At 34.8% G+C, this 13,477-nt stretch overlaps 1 protein-coding gene across 5 annotated transcripts in view; it reads left to right on the forward strand.

Annotated features, from left to right (window-relative positions):
* ELF2 (E74 like ETS transcription factor 2) overlaps window positions 1-13,477 on the forward strand; it is a 67,536-nt gene that overhangs the window by 15,304 nt on the left and 38,755 nt on the right. Inside the window, exon 2 of one of the 5 annotated variants that reach the window (XM_077755970.1) lies at window positions 6,580-6,682. The exons of 3 other annotated variants lie outside the window; for them this stretch is intronic. The gene's annotated coding sequence lies outside the window, so the exon portion shown is untranslated. Of the gene's footprint in view, window positions 1-6,576; window positions 6,683-13,477 lie in introns of those variants that run through there. One more of the 5 variants, XM_077755971.1, reaches the window with a different exon arrangement.

Genomic DNA, 13,477 nt, shown 5'->3' on the forward strand with positions numbered 1-13,477 from the left:
TGAAGTGGTACTTGGTTTACACCATAGATAATGCAAGTGGCAGGAAGATACATGTGTGGTTTTTTGAGGGTTTTGGAGAGTTTTTCAGTCTAAAGCGAGAAGCATGGTGGCAGAGATGAATTTTCTTCCTAAGAAAAAGAATAGGAAAAACAGCAGGATGATATTTTGAAGTAGATATTGTAATTGATTTTATTATAAGAGTGTAACTAAGCAGAAAACTAATAGCACAAGAAAAAAAGTGTGATAGCTTAAGGTGAAGGAGAAAAAAAGGAACCTGTTTGAAATTCTTGGAAAATGTTTTGATCAAAAAAATAAGGAAGACTATAAAAAATAAGATTAAAAAAAAATAAGGAAGACTATGATTTTGGTAGCAAATTGGAAACTTTGTAAAATATGAAAACTACGGTGCCAAATTTGCATGAGTAGAAAATTATGGCTATTTATCACATTAAAATACCAGAGCAGGTCAGCTAGATCTTATTGGTTGTATAATTGATGATCATCTGTGCTTCGTTAATTTCAAGTACTCAGGTAAAAACAATTCCAAGTAGGAAGTGAATATAATCTGTTCAAGAGATTTTATTTTCTTAGTTATCTTAAAGTCTGAGGGTAATAATAATCATTTACAGGGCAGAGATATGAACAACTGTGATACTGAAAAAGAGAATATACATAGTCTGGGTAAAAGAACAGTTACTTTTGTGATATTTTGAAAGTGGTTTTTGACTAGTTGATAATATTTTTTAGGTTTTTTTTCTTTAACACTAAAAGGAAATATTAGTAAATAACTTACATTATCCTAAAATAGTCAAAAAGTACCAGAGAAGTTCATCTTAAACATTTTTAATTCCATTCTGGCTCATGTTCTTTGTTTTTTTCAAAAATCTATATTTGCTTTATTACCTCAAAAAATAAAGAATAGTATCATATAGCTATTTCTGTCTCTTACAGAATAACACAGTAAGACTTAGAATTCATTTATAACTCTTTTAAAGGCAATGCCAAATTGAGATTGAAAACTGCTGGCTCATACATCTCATAGATCTATAATTAGAACAGTTTAAAACACTCCCATTTATTCACCATAAGGCATGCAGGACTTGAAACTACAATATACTAAGTTATTTAAAAATGCTATGGCTCATGGGTTTTTAATGTATCTTTATAAGAATTGTTAATGTATATAGATTGGTTTAGAATCAGCTAATCTGAACTTAAAAATTGTTTTTATTTAAGGAATAAAATGCATTTTAAAAAAGAGTTTATTTTTAAGTAATCTCTATACCCAACATGGGGCTTGAACTTAAAACCCCAAGATCAAGAGTCCCACACTATACTGACTGAGCCAGCCAGGTGCCCCATAAATAATAAAATGCATTTTTTAAGTTTATTTATTTATTTTGAGAGAGAACGAGAGAGAGAGAGCTGGGGAGGGGCAGAGAGAGAAGGAGAGAGAGAGAAAGAAAGAGAGTCCCAGGCAGGTTCCTCACTGTCAGCACAGAGCCTGATGTGGGGTTCCCACTCATTAACCAAGAGATCATGACCTGAGCTGAAATCAAGAGTCGACGCTTAACCAACTGAGCCACGAGGTGCCCCAAGAATAAAATGCATTTTTAAACAAGTGAAAATCCAAATAAGTTTTCATTTCTTGGATATCTAGAACATATACAGATAAATAAAGTGTTATGACTTATCCTAATGTATGTTTCCTTTAAGGTGGTGGGTGAAGATCAGGTTCATTTTTTGTAGTGCTCTAAATTTTTAACTTAAATTTCAGATACGGGTAGGTTTTGGAGAAGCAGCTGAATGGGAAGAAAGGAAAAGGAATATTTATAAGATATCTACAGAGGTTTTTATTTGGTGAATTGGTGGAAATGAGATCTGTATAGAATAAGATTTCCTTTTGTACATCTAGTAAATACTTTCTGGAATGCTCCTACATTATAACTTAGATTATATTTATCTAAAAAAATGTTCATAATCATATTTATTGACCTGTTATAGCAATTCTCTGTATGTTTACATTGAAGTTTTTCTTTTATTGCTGTATGACCATATGTATATGTTTATCCCAGAAATAATGTTCATGATGAAATCCAGGCAGGAATACTAAAATTATATAGTGAAATACATTTAGCCATCTTAATTATTTTGTGTATAAAATGATTTCTCTTTTTGTTTGTAGTAACCATAGGCTATTTTGCTTCACCTTTTTATAGACAAAAAATTCTACATTTCCCTTACAGAGCTTATGTGCAATAGTAATCCTCTCTTAAATTTTATAGGAAAAACCAAATATATGTCTCGAGACTTTAAAAATAGGCATATACATCTAAACCCACTAAATTACCTTTGGGTTGTAGATCAGTAAATATAAGGAGTCTTTGGGGAATGATAATGAAGTATGAGTTGAGAGTGGTCTTGAGTCTGGTGGGCTGGAAATACCCTTGACAGTGGCTGCAGACTCCCCCAGCTCCAGGGTCCTGCTGGACAGACTGATGTGGCACATTGTGGGTGGTGAGGGGTCTCTGGGATTCCCTACTGAGATTTGAAAATGCAGTTCCTATATATGTAGATAAAGGACATATGCATTTAAAAAGGTTATTACAGATTACCATTTAAAAACAAGTTTATACCAATACAATCAATAGTAGGTAACTTTTGATAGAAATCTTTTAAGGCTCCATTGAGAAGATTGAGCTGTTTAGGTTCTGCTTCTTCATCTTGCACCTTAACTATATTTATCCTCTTAACCTTCGACTTTAATTTATGAAAATATATCAGTAACTATTTTGCATTTGTTATGTGCAAGGGTACTGCTTTCAACATGTTTCTTTCTCTCAAGGGGNTCTGAAGAATGTTCAATTTACAGGATTAGAGTGTGTTTAGAGAAAGTAAAGAAGGAGGACAGATGGTGGGATTTGGATGGGCAGATAGGGGGTAAGTGAAAGACACTGTAGACTGAGGGAAATGGGTGGAATATTGAAGTCCAAGTCATGTTTAGAAGGTGTTGTGAGTAAAGGAGACCTTGACAGGAGGTTCCATTGAGAGTTGTGACTATATTTTGATTTGAACCCAAGAGTGAGTGATAAAGCATGTAAGAAGTAGAAAAATTTGGAAGGTTTTGAGTAGAAAGTACTATGTAATTAAATCTCAGGAGCTGATGATTGTAGGGGAAGGGTTGAGGCAGACTCGCTGATGTAGTTATGAGTTAAGGGATGACTTGAGAACTATTAAAACAAAGTAGAAGCAATAGGAACAGAGGGGCTTATAGAAGTAATTTACTACGTAAGGTCTAACAAAACTTGACCTGGCAAATTACGGGGAGAGGCATAGTTAGGGAAGAGATTACTCAGTTTTTTGACCTTAAAGTGATGGCCATAATATCATATAAGAATTCAAGGAAGGCAACACTGTTTTGGGAAACAGATAAGTTTCGTAGTAGGTGTGTTGATTTTGAATTGAAGCAGAGCGTTTGAGGAGGAATATTTGGGTATTTAAAGATGTACAAATGTATAGTCAGGGCCCCATTGCGAAAGTGATGGCATATTCAAATTAGGATAATTTTTAGGATGTTGTAATAAATGGCTAGTTACAAATATGTGGGCAAGCATAGGGTGACCATAAGATGTAGGGCAGTAGCCCAGAGGTGGCAGTAGCAGAGCTGTTTCTGTCCTTTGGCCTGAGGCCCAAAGGGAGGGAACAGTTATTGGAACCCAGAAGAAAGCTCTGGAGAGAGGGTCACCATGGGAGAATCTGGGACCTTTGGTCAAAGGATGCAGCCAGCTTGAGGGTGATGCCACAGAGAAGGAGCCAGGGAATAAGGACCCTGATTTTGTACTCCTCCTTCCCTCTAATCCCCTGCCACGGCTCTCCATTGATCAAATGCAGTCTAAAGCCATGGGATTCCTGTTGAAGTCAGCCTTCTGGGATAGAGAGCAGCGTTAACAAGGGTGGAGAACAGATCTGGAGGGGCAAATGGAACATATCTAGTACAATTGAAGCTTATAAAAGAAAGGTCAAGGAGAGACTGATTTGGGAATCATCATCATCATCGATGCCATGGAAATATATGAAGTTTCCAGAAAGAAAGGTGAGAGATTTCTCCAAGGGAGAAGATATTTAAATTCTGTTTGTCTCTCTGCGATCAAGAACAAAGGACACAAAATTAAAGAATTGACCTTAGGGAATGTTTACATTAAAAAAAATTTTTTTTAACATTTATTCACTTTTGAGAGATGGAGAGAGACAGAGCATGAATGGGGGAGGGGCAGAGAGAGAGGGAGACACAGAATCTGAAGCAGGCTCCAGGCTATGAGCTGTCAGCACAGAGCCCGATGTGGGGCTCAAAACCATAGACCGTGAGATCACTACGTAAGCTGAAGTTAGTTGCTTAACCTGTTGAACCACCCAGGAGCCCTCAGGAATGTTTACATTTTGAGAAACATGAAGAAGAGCCAAGAGTAATCAAATTTGATAGAAAATCCTATTCCTGAGATTAATTTTTTTCTTCTTAGCTTTTTAAGTAGTTCTCTTTAGTAGGAAAAGGAAGAATATTGATTGGGTTTGTTAGTCTTGGTTTCAGATTTCTACATAAAGTAGAAATCTTACCTATCAGCATTTAACTTTTGGGGGGGTCTATTTCACTGTCATGAAATAGTAATTAAAGGTTCTGAGGGCTACGTAAAATAAATATATAAAACACAGTGCTTGTGATATAGTAAGTGCTCCATTAAGTATCCCTTTAACTTCATTAGGTTCTTTCCCTCTGCCTTCAAATATATAGAAGGTCTTTTATACATTAAAACAGAACATTTGTTTTTTTTCTGTTGTATTTTTTTCTTTCCTTTCACTTCACTTTTTGTAAAAAAACAAATGCTCTGTACCTTCAGTCTGTGCTTTTTCCTTGTCATTCCTTCTTTAACTTACTGTGCTTTGGCACCTACATTTATCATTCTCTTGAAGCTCTTTGTTTATCAGATTTCAAAAGCCACTCCTCTGCCAAATTCAGTGACCCACAGAATCATCCAGAAGTAGATCCTTCCTATTCTGGACTTCTTATCTACTGAAACATTATACTCTAGCTGTTTTCCTTATTGCCCCTTGAGTGGACTGTTTATGCTTCTGAGCTCTTGCTCAAATACAGTTTTCTATCAAGACTGTATACAGGTATTATCCATTTTTTTAAGGCCCAACTACACGAAACTTTCCACAGTGATTCTGGCCTGCATTAAATACTCTCTTTCCTGATCTTCTGTTAGACCATCTGGACTTAGATACTTGATCATTGCTTTCTTGTGTATATACGTATTCCTTTTGTTTTCAAAGTAAATGTAGAAGTCCCTTGAAGACATAATTTTTATTTTGTTGCATACAGTATGTAATATAGTGTTTAACACATAACTGTAAGGAAATACAGATGGAAACAAATTGAGTTTTGACTTAGTATTGCAGGATAATCAAGAACCATCTGTGTAAAATCTTAAATTTATTTTTTGTTAATATGTTAAATGCTGAATACCTTAGGTTTAAAAAGGTAATCATCCAAAACATAAATATGGATATCCAAAATATATCAAAGCCATAATATTGTCATAGTAGATTAACTTCATCTTATTTAAAAAAGTTTTTTTTAATGTTCATTTATTTTTGAGAAAGAGAGAGAGAGACAAAGCGTGAGAGGGGGAGGGGCAGAGAAAGAGGGAGACAGAATCTGAAGCAGGCTCCAGGCTCTGAGCTGTCAGCACAGAGCCCAACACAGGGCTTGAACTGATGAACTGTGAGATCATGACCTGAGCCGAAGTCAGAAGTCAGAAGTTGGACACCTAACCAACTGAGCCACCCAGGCGCCCCTAGATTAACTTTATCTTAAAGTCACAGTAGGTTTTAATCATTTGTGCTCACACCTAAATTTGATTTTTTTTCTTACAATAAAATCAACACATTTTCATTGAACAAATTGGGAAATATTGCAGAGAGAAACAGTGAAACTCACTCATAATCTTACCAGCAAGGGAACAGTAACTGCTGCTTTTTGTATGTCCTGATGGCCTTGTTTAAATGTACATTTTAAGCAAAATTAACATCATGCTATGTAATCCAAGTAGATTGTTAATCTTTACTAACCAACATTGGCTGAAAGCAGTATGGTAGTTTCTTCTCTCTTCTGATCATTGGGAGCAGGACTTTGGTTTTTAACTAGGTATCAAAACATAAAAATTTGGTCTTAATAGTTAAAGAAATGATCAAGGAAACTTTGGCATCTACATTTATGAACAAAATTGTGTTTAGAGGTTAGTTGAAAAGATAGAGAAATGATAAGAATTTTTATGTAATTCAGCAAGAAAGCACTACTTCTAAACAATAAATCGAAGTTTAGCTTTTTAAAATGCAGTTTAAAAAAGAAATCAGATTTCTGTCTTGAAAAATAAGTTCAGGAGTCAAATTTCTTTCTTGAAAAGTCTCAAGACTAAGTTGACTTCATGATGAGCTGTGATAACTTTTGTATTTGTTATACCATCAGAAATCCTCCCTGTGGCACAAAAGGACTCTTTTAATTAGAAAATATTGTTGCCACAGGGAGGTAGAAGATCGGCATGAAAAACTGGGGATCTGAAAAGGAGCCCCTATCCTAGGATTACCTGAAGGTGAAACAGATTGAGCCAGAAGGAAGACAATGCTGGTAGGTTGGTTTTTAATTTACTAAGAATGTTTACAGTTTTACATTTAATTATAGTTATTTCAACTACCTATACCATATTTTTGTTTAAAGAGTGACAACGATTTCTCCTTAAGGAGGGAAAAATAATATAACAGTATCTTTCCTCCTAAACAAGTTGTTATCTGTGCTAACCCCTGTCATGTTCCTATTATTTGTTTCTTTTAATAGATTAAGCTCTAGGGCCATTTCATGCCTCCACTTACTTAGATGCTACTACTGACCAACATCTTCACGTCTTTTTTTTTTTTTTTTTGCATTCCTGTTATTTCTGTCCTTCTAATATAGACATTTTCTAATTTTTTTAAAGAAGTGTTTTCTTCCAGTTATCCATTTTGTTGAGTTTAGCCTAGTCACTAGTTTTCTAAAAAGGTAAAATATGAATCTGAAGTTCATTTAGTTTTTATTCTAGAACTGTTTGAATTGTAATTGTACTGTGATTTGGATCAGTTAGAAAGCATTATTAGAAAAAAGTTTTTAATATTTTAGTAAGTATATTTCATTTAGCCTAAGATGCCATCTATTGTAAGAAACATTTTTAGACCACTAAAAGAAAAAAATGCTGCCAGTTATAAATTTTAGGATACCATCAATTGTAAGATACATCCTGGTTTCAGAGATGTTAAAATGTGAAAAATGTACATCTTAGAATTAATGAAATTCTTAATCATGAATCGTATCACGAAATTATTAATTTTCTTGAAATTCCCATTTACTGGGCTTTGGACATTAAAATATCAGGTTTTTGAAAACTGGAGATGAGTTGTGGTTGTGGAATTCCCTATATGTGTGGAGTAAGGTCTCTAAGTAGAGGGTGTTTAAGTGGAAAATCATTTAACTGTATTGTTTAAAAGTATACAAAGTAACTGTATGGTGTTAAATTATGAAGAGTACAGAAGGTGAAAGAGTGTTTTAATATGACACATTTACTTGAATCAAGAGTTTATCATAATTGTAACTTTCTAATTGGATTTTATGATCCAAAAAGAGAATGAAGTGAAGCTTCTGCTTTCTAAACTGTTATTTTATTTATTTATCTATTTATTTATTTTAATGTTTATTTTATTTTTGAGATGGGGGGGGGGAGAGAGAGAGAGAGTGCATGAGCAAGCAGGGAAGGGTCAGAGAGAGAGGGAGACACNTATTTATTTAGTTATTTATTTTCATTTATTTTTATTTATTTAGAGAGACAGAGACAGAATGGGAGCAGGGGAGGGGCAGAGAGAGAGAGAGAGGGAGACACAGAATCTGAAGCAGGTTCCAGGTTCCTATCTGTCAAGCACAGAGCCCGATTTGAGGCTTGAACCCACGAACCTTGAGATTATGACTTGAGTTGAAGTTGGTTGCTTAACTGACTGAGCCACCCAGGTGTCCCTTTAAGGGCTCTTTAAAATATCTGCTGATTTTTAGTTCACTTATTTTTTTTTTAAGTTTTTTAAATTTATTTTTGAGAGACTGAGCAGGGGAAGGGCAGAGAGACACACACAGAATCTGAAGCAGGCTCCAGGCTCTGAGCTGTCAGCACAGAACCTGATATGGGGCTCGAACTCACAGATTGCGAGATCATGACCTGAGCTGAAGTCATATGCTTAACCGACTGAGCCACTCAGGTGTCCTGATTTTTAGTTCACTTAAATGTATGTTTTACAGATTATTATGTACTATTATTATATATATATGGGAAAAATAGTGGCTAAAAGTAAAGAACTACCCCTGTCAGTTAATAAAGCAGAAATGAAAAGGAATGATTTTAAATGGTATTTGTATGCTTCAAAAACCATGTATTTTATGTAAAAGGAAAGAGAAGTATATCTAGAAAGTAGATCATTAAAGGATATTTACTTTCAGAAACTACTAGCATTCATTCCTTTGCACTCAAACTTTTTCTGTTTTAATTTTGAAGTTTCAAATTTAATTTAAAAAATTTTTTTATTATTTAAAAAATGTTTATTTATTTTGAGAAAGAAAGAGAGAGCAGGGGAGGGACAGAGAGCAAGAGAGAGAGTTGTAAGCAGGCTTTGCACTATCAGCATGGAGCCAGATGTTGGGCTCTACCTCATGACCATGAGATCATGACCTGAGCTGAAATCCAGAGTTGAATGCATTTAACCAACTGAAACATCCAGGCACCTCCAAATTTTTAATTTTTTAAAACACTAGTTAACTTTCAATTTTGCTATATAACAATGTATCGGAGCAATACATTTTTTAATTTTTATTTTGTAATAATTTTTTATTTTTTTATTTTAGAGAGAAGGAGACCATGAGCAGGAGAGAGGGGCAGAGGGTGAGAGAATCTTAAGCAGGCTCCATACTCAGTGCAAAGCCTAACGTGGGGCTCGATCTCACCACCCTGGGATCATAACCTGAGCAAAAATCAAGAGTCAGACGCTCAAAAGGACTGAGCCACTCAGGCACCCCAGTAATAAATTTTTTTTAATTTAGACTGAAGAGAGGGCTAAATCTGGATTGTATAGAATTTTAAATGAGTAGTGCACAAGGTTATAAATGTTGCCAAGTAGGGATAGCTGAAGGTTCTTAAATGTAGGAATGCTTTAAAATATCTCTGGGCAAATTCATCCTCTACCAGCTCTGACTAAGGGCTACTGCATGTCAGGCTCAGAGCCAAGGACCTTGTGGCAAACAAGACCCTGTCTTTGCTCTCATCCGGCTTTTAGCTTTGTGGGCAATGAACAGTTAAATATATTATGACAACTAAATGTGATGGGTGTTATGACAGGATTAAAAAAAGGCTTAGGGAGTGTACAGCCGGGGAATGCCTAGGAGGACAGAGAATGCCTCCCTGAGGAAGTGACATCTGAACAGATTTAAAGGGTTTGAAGTAATTAGCCAATCAGAGAATATTGTGGTTGAAAGTGTGGGAGGAAGGAGAACATGGCCTATTTGAGTTGCAGAAGGGAATTCAATATGGCTAGATATGGATTATGAAAAGGAAAGGGGATTAAAACGAAGCTAACGAGGTAAAAAAAATCTTATTGCTGAGGACTCTGTAAGGTTTGTCTGTTTGTTGGGCCTTATCTAAAGGGCAGTAGGAAGCCTTTTAAGAGTTTTAAACAAAGTATGTTTTTTTTACAAATTTAGTTGTTTCCAAAATAGTACAATAAATGAAAAGTAAAATAAGACAAAGCATTACTGAAAATAAAGTCTGAACTCATTAGCTTCTCATTCAGAGCTCCCTAATGGTTAGTTATTTTTATTTACCTTCCACTAAATTGTCTGCCTCTGTAGATTTAAGCTTTATGTATGCTCATTGCCTATACTAAGCTAAAAATTAGAGAGATTAAAGTAGTTGCACATCTAGCCTTTCTTTTCGGAATTCAAAGCTGAGTGCTTTGATACAATACTGTTTCAGAAGGAGGAGTCATGGTCTCCTGTGCATCCTCCATGCCCATTTGTAAACAGGGAAAGATGCCAATGAGTTTTTCCAGGTCCACGAAGGGGCCCATCATTTAGAGGAGGCCAAGAACATTTTCAGTGCAACTATTAACTGTTGACTTTTGTAGAGTTTTTTCATCTTTTTGTGGCATGTGCCTCTTTGATCACACGGTAAATTCAGCCTGTGGACCTTCTCACAGAACAATTTTTTAAAAATATATAAAATACAATAACTAGGATTACAGAGGAACCAAATATATTGAAATGTAGCTTTTAGACTATTTTTAATTGTGATATATTAATGCATATGCTTCTTTAATAATGCATCATAAAATGAGATCTAGCGGCAGATCTAATTTATGTCTATAATTTCAAAGTAGTTATGACCATAAATTATATTTTGAGATACCTGTAACAACTATAATATGAAAATATTTGTGATATCTATTGGTCATGAAGTTATAAAACTGCCAAAACTACTGTGATTTGTGCCTTTATTTAAAATTAAAATTCTTAATTTAGGTTAGAATCTAAAAAACAGTTTTTCTAGGTTTCATCCATGTATTATTTTAGCTGTCATCCACCTTTTTCTCATCCTTTCTTGTCTATATTCTGTCCTACTGCTATTTTTTTCCTAATAAGTCATAATAGGGATCTGGAAGCCATTGTATTTATTTTTTTAAAATATTTTTTATAAAATTTTTAATGTTTATTTATTTGAGAGAGAGAGGGGGAGGGAGGGAGGGAGGAATGGGGGAGGGGCAGAGAAAGAGAGAGAGACAGAATCCAGAGCAGGCTTGAGTCTCTGAACTGTCAGCACAGAGCCCAACGCAGGGCTCAAACTCACAAACTGCGAGATCATGACCTTAACTGACTGGGCCACCCAGGCACCCCGAAAGCCATTTTAAATGTCACTTACTGAATATACTTTTATGGTACCTGCTAAGGAAAAATAAAGTCAACTATTTAGTGGTTGATTGACTGACCTAATTTAACTTATTCTAAAACATTCTAATATTTGAGCATTTAGGATATTTCTTTAAAGGCTCATTTAATATTTTATGACCTGTTTGTCAGTTTGAGATCCATTTCCATGACAGAAATTTCTGTGGCCAGTGATTCTCAAACTTGATCATACATCAGAATCATTTGAAGCACTTGTTAAAATACAGATTACTGGGGCGCCTGGGTGGCTCAGTCGGTTAAGCATCTGACTTCGGCTCAGCTCATGATCTCACGGTTCGTGGGTTCAAGCCCCGCGTCAGGCTCTGTGCTGACAGCTAGCTCAGAGCCTTGGAGCCTGTCTTCGGATTCTGTGTCTCCCTTTCTCTCTGACCCTCCCCTGCTCATACTGTCTCTCTCTGTCTCTCAAAAATAAAACATTAAAAAAAATTTTAAAAATACAGATTACTAGGCTCCACCTCCAGAATTTCTGATTCAGTGGCTCAGGGATGGGACTTGAGAATTTACATTTTCCATAAGTTCCCAGGTGATGCTGATGCTAATGCTCTTGGCTCAGGAATCATACTTTGAGAACCATTATCTAGACTATTGGGAATGAAAGCACTGAAAGAGAGCTTTTGCCATTGTGAAAACACAGTTAATATAGTAGCTTCCTACCATGTTGTGTTATACCCATCACAGACAGTTGGTATTGGGGGTGAAAAGATACTAAAATTCTTTCAGGTCTATATGAGATGATATAATGAATTACTATTAATTAAATCACCAGTAAAAATTCATTGAACATCTACAATATGCCAGGCACTATTTTAGAGCTAGCAGAGTAGATAAGAAAGGCAATGTATCTATGTTCATAGTGCTTAGAATTTAGTGAAGAAAGCATATAAGTTTGCCATACTGTAAAATTGCTTTGATACAAATCAGATTATATAAATTAACATATCCCAAACTTGTTCTTTTTAGATTTAAGATTTGCAATTAAGCTGAGATCATTTCTTTTCAAGCATTTGAAGCAGCAGATAAATTCTTCCTCTTCCTCCTTCATATGACAGTTATTAAATACAGATGAGATACTGATAAACTTAACATTTATCATGTACAAATGACCTATTATATACAAACAGCATCAAGGCTCCTGGGGAGTAAGTGAGTCAAAGTTGAATAACACATGGTGTCTGGCCTTAAAGAAGCTTACCACCTATATTGAGGAAAATTGCATTCAAGGAAATAATACTGTAGTGTAAGTACAGTTGGGGAAAGGTGAGGAAAGAAAGAATTTCCGAGTATGGTAGCTAATCTAAAAGTTCCAGATTGCATTATTGCTATATGGTGGTTCATTTTAAATTTCATCATAAAGGTATTAGTTGACAGTTAAGGCCTCTGGCTTTAGGGACAGAGGAGTAAGTTAGATGGAATTAAGCATTCCTAAATCTCACCATTTTAACTTTTTTTTGTGTGGAAATAATACCATGAAACACATGAGTGACTTCTTTTTCCCCATTTTTCTTTTTCCCATTCATAAATCGGGACAGTGCAAAGAATCCAGCCTGTTTGCAGTGGTTAGTTACAATTTAGGAATGGGATTAGGAAATGAGATGGGACTAATTGTTATTTTAAAAAAATTTTTATGTTTCTGTACTTCTTTTCATTGAGTACATCAGAGAAGAATGAATGTAGCCCATTTCCTCTCTTTTGCTTAGGCATTATTAAGACGGAACGCCAGTTTTTATAATAGATAACCCATATTCTCCTAGTTTAAGGTCAGTGTTTGATCATAACTGGATGCTTGATTTCTTTTCACTTTGTAAATCAGCTGAAATACATACCCTACTTGAATGAAAAATTAAATTTTAAAATTTAACTGAGGATATTCTTCATATGTTTTAGATAGGTGGTGATCATAGCCAGTTATCCTCCAGGATAACTTATTTATTATTTTCTTCTTCTTCTTCTTATTTATTTAAGAATATATTTGAACAAAACAAATTATTTGTTAGAACTTGGGAGAGATTTTCTTATTACTAGACTACCTTGCAAAAGATCACTCTAGAAAGTTTTACATCAAAAAGAAAAGAGTTATATCTCTAATTTAGTTAGTGAAAAGGTACTTCTTATTATACATGATGTTTGACAAGACTTTTAGGAAAATCAGAATTCTTTTGCTTCTATATTACCTTTTTTTCTGCGACTTAATTCTCAGATAGTAAACAATTAGAATAAGTGAGAATGAAAAGATTCTTTTTGAAGGAAGCCAAGAATTTGGTCCAGAGGAAAAAGAGACATTTGCTGTCTTTAATAAGCTTGAACGTTTTTTTTTTTCTTTTCTTCTCTAGAGATACTGTTCTACAGTTAACATCTATTTAGACTTACAACACTAAGCTTTAGCCATTTAGCTTGAAA

Source organism: Crocuta crocuta, unplaced genomic scaffold (genome assembly GCF_008692635.1).
Source record: "Crocuta crocuta isolate KB4526 unplaced genomic scaffold, BGI_CrCroc_1.0 scaffold112, whole genome shotgun sequence".
NCBI classification, from domain to species: Eukaryota; Metazoa; Chordata; class Mammalia; order Carnivora; family Hyaenidae; genus Crocuta; species Crocuta crocuta.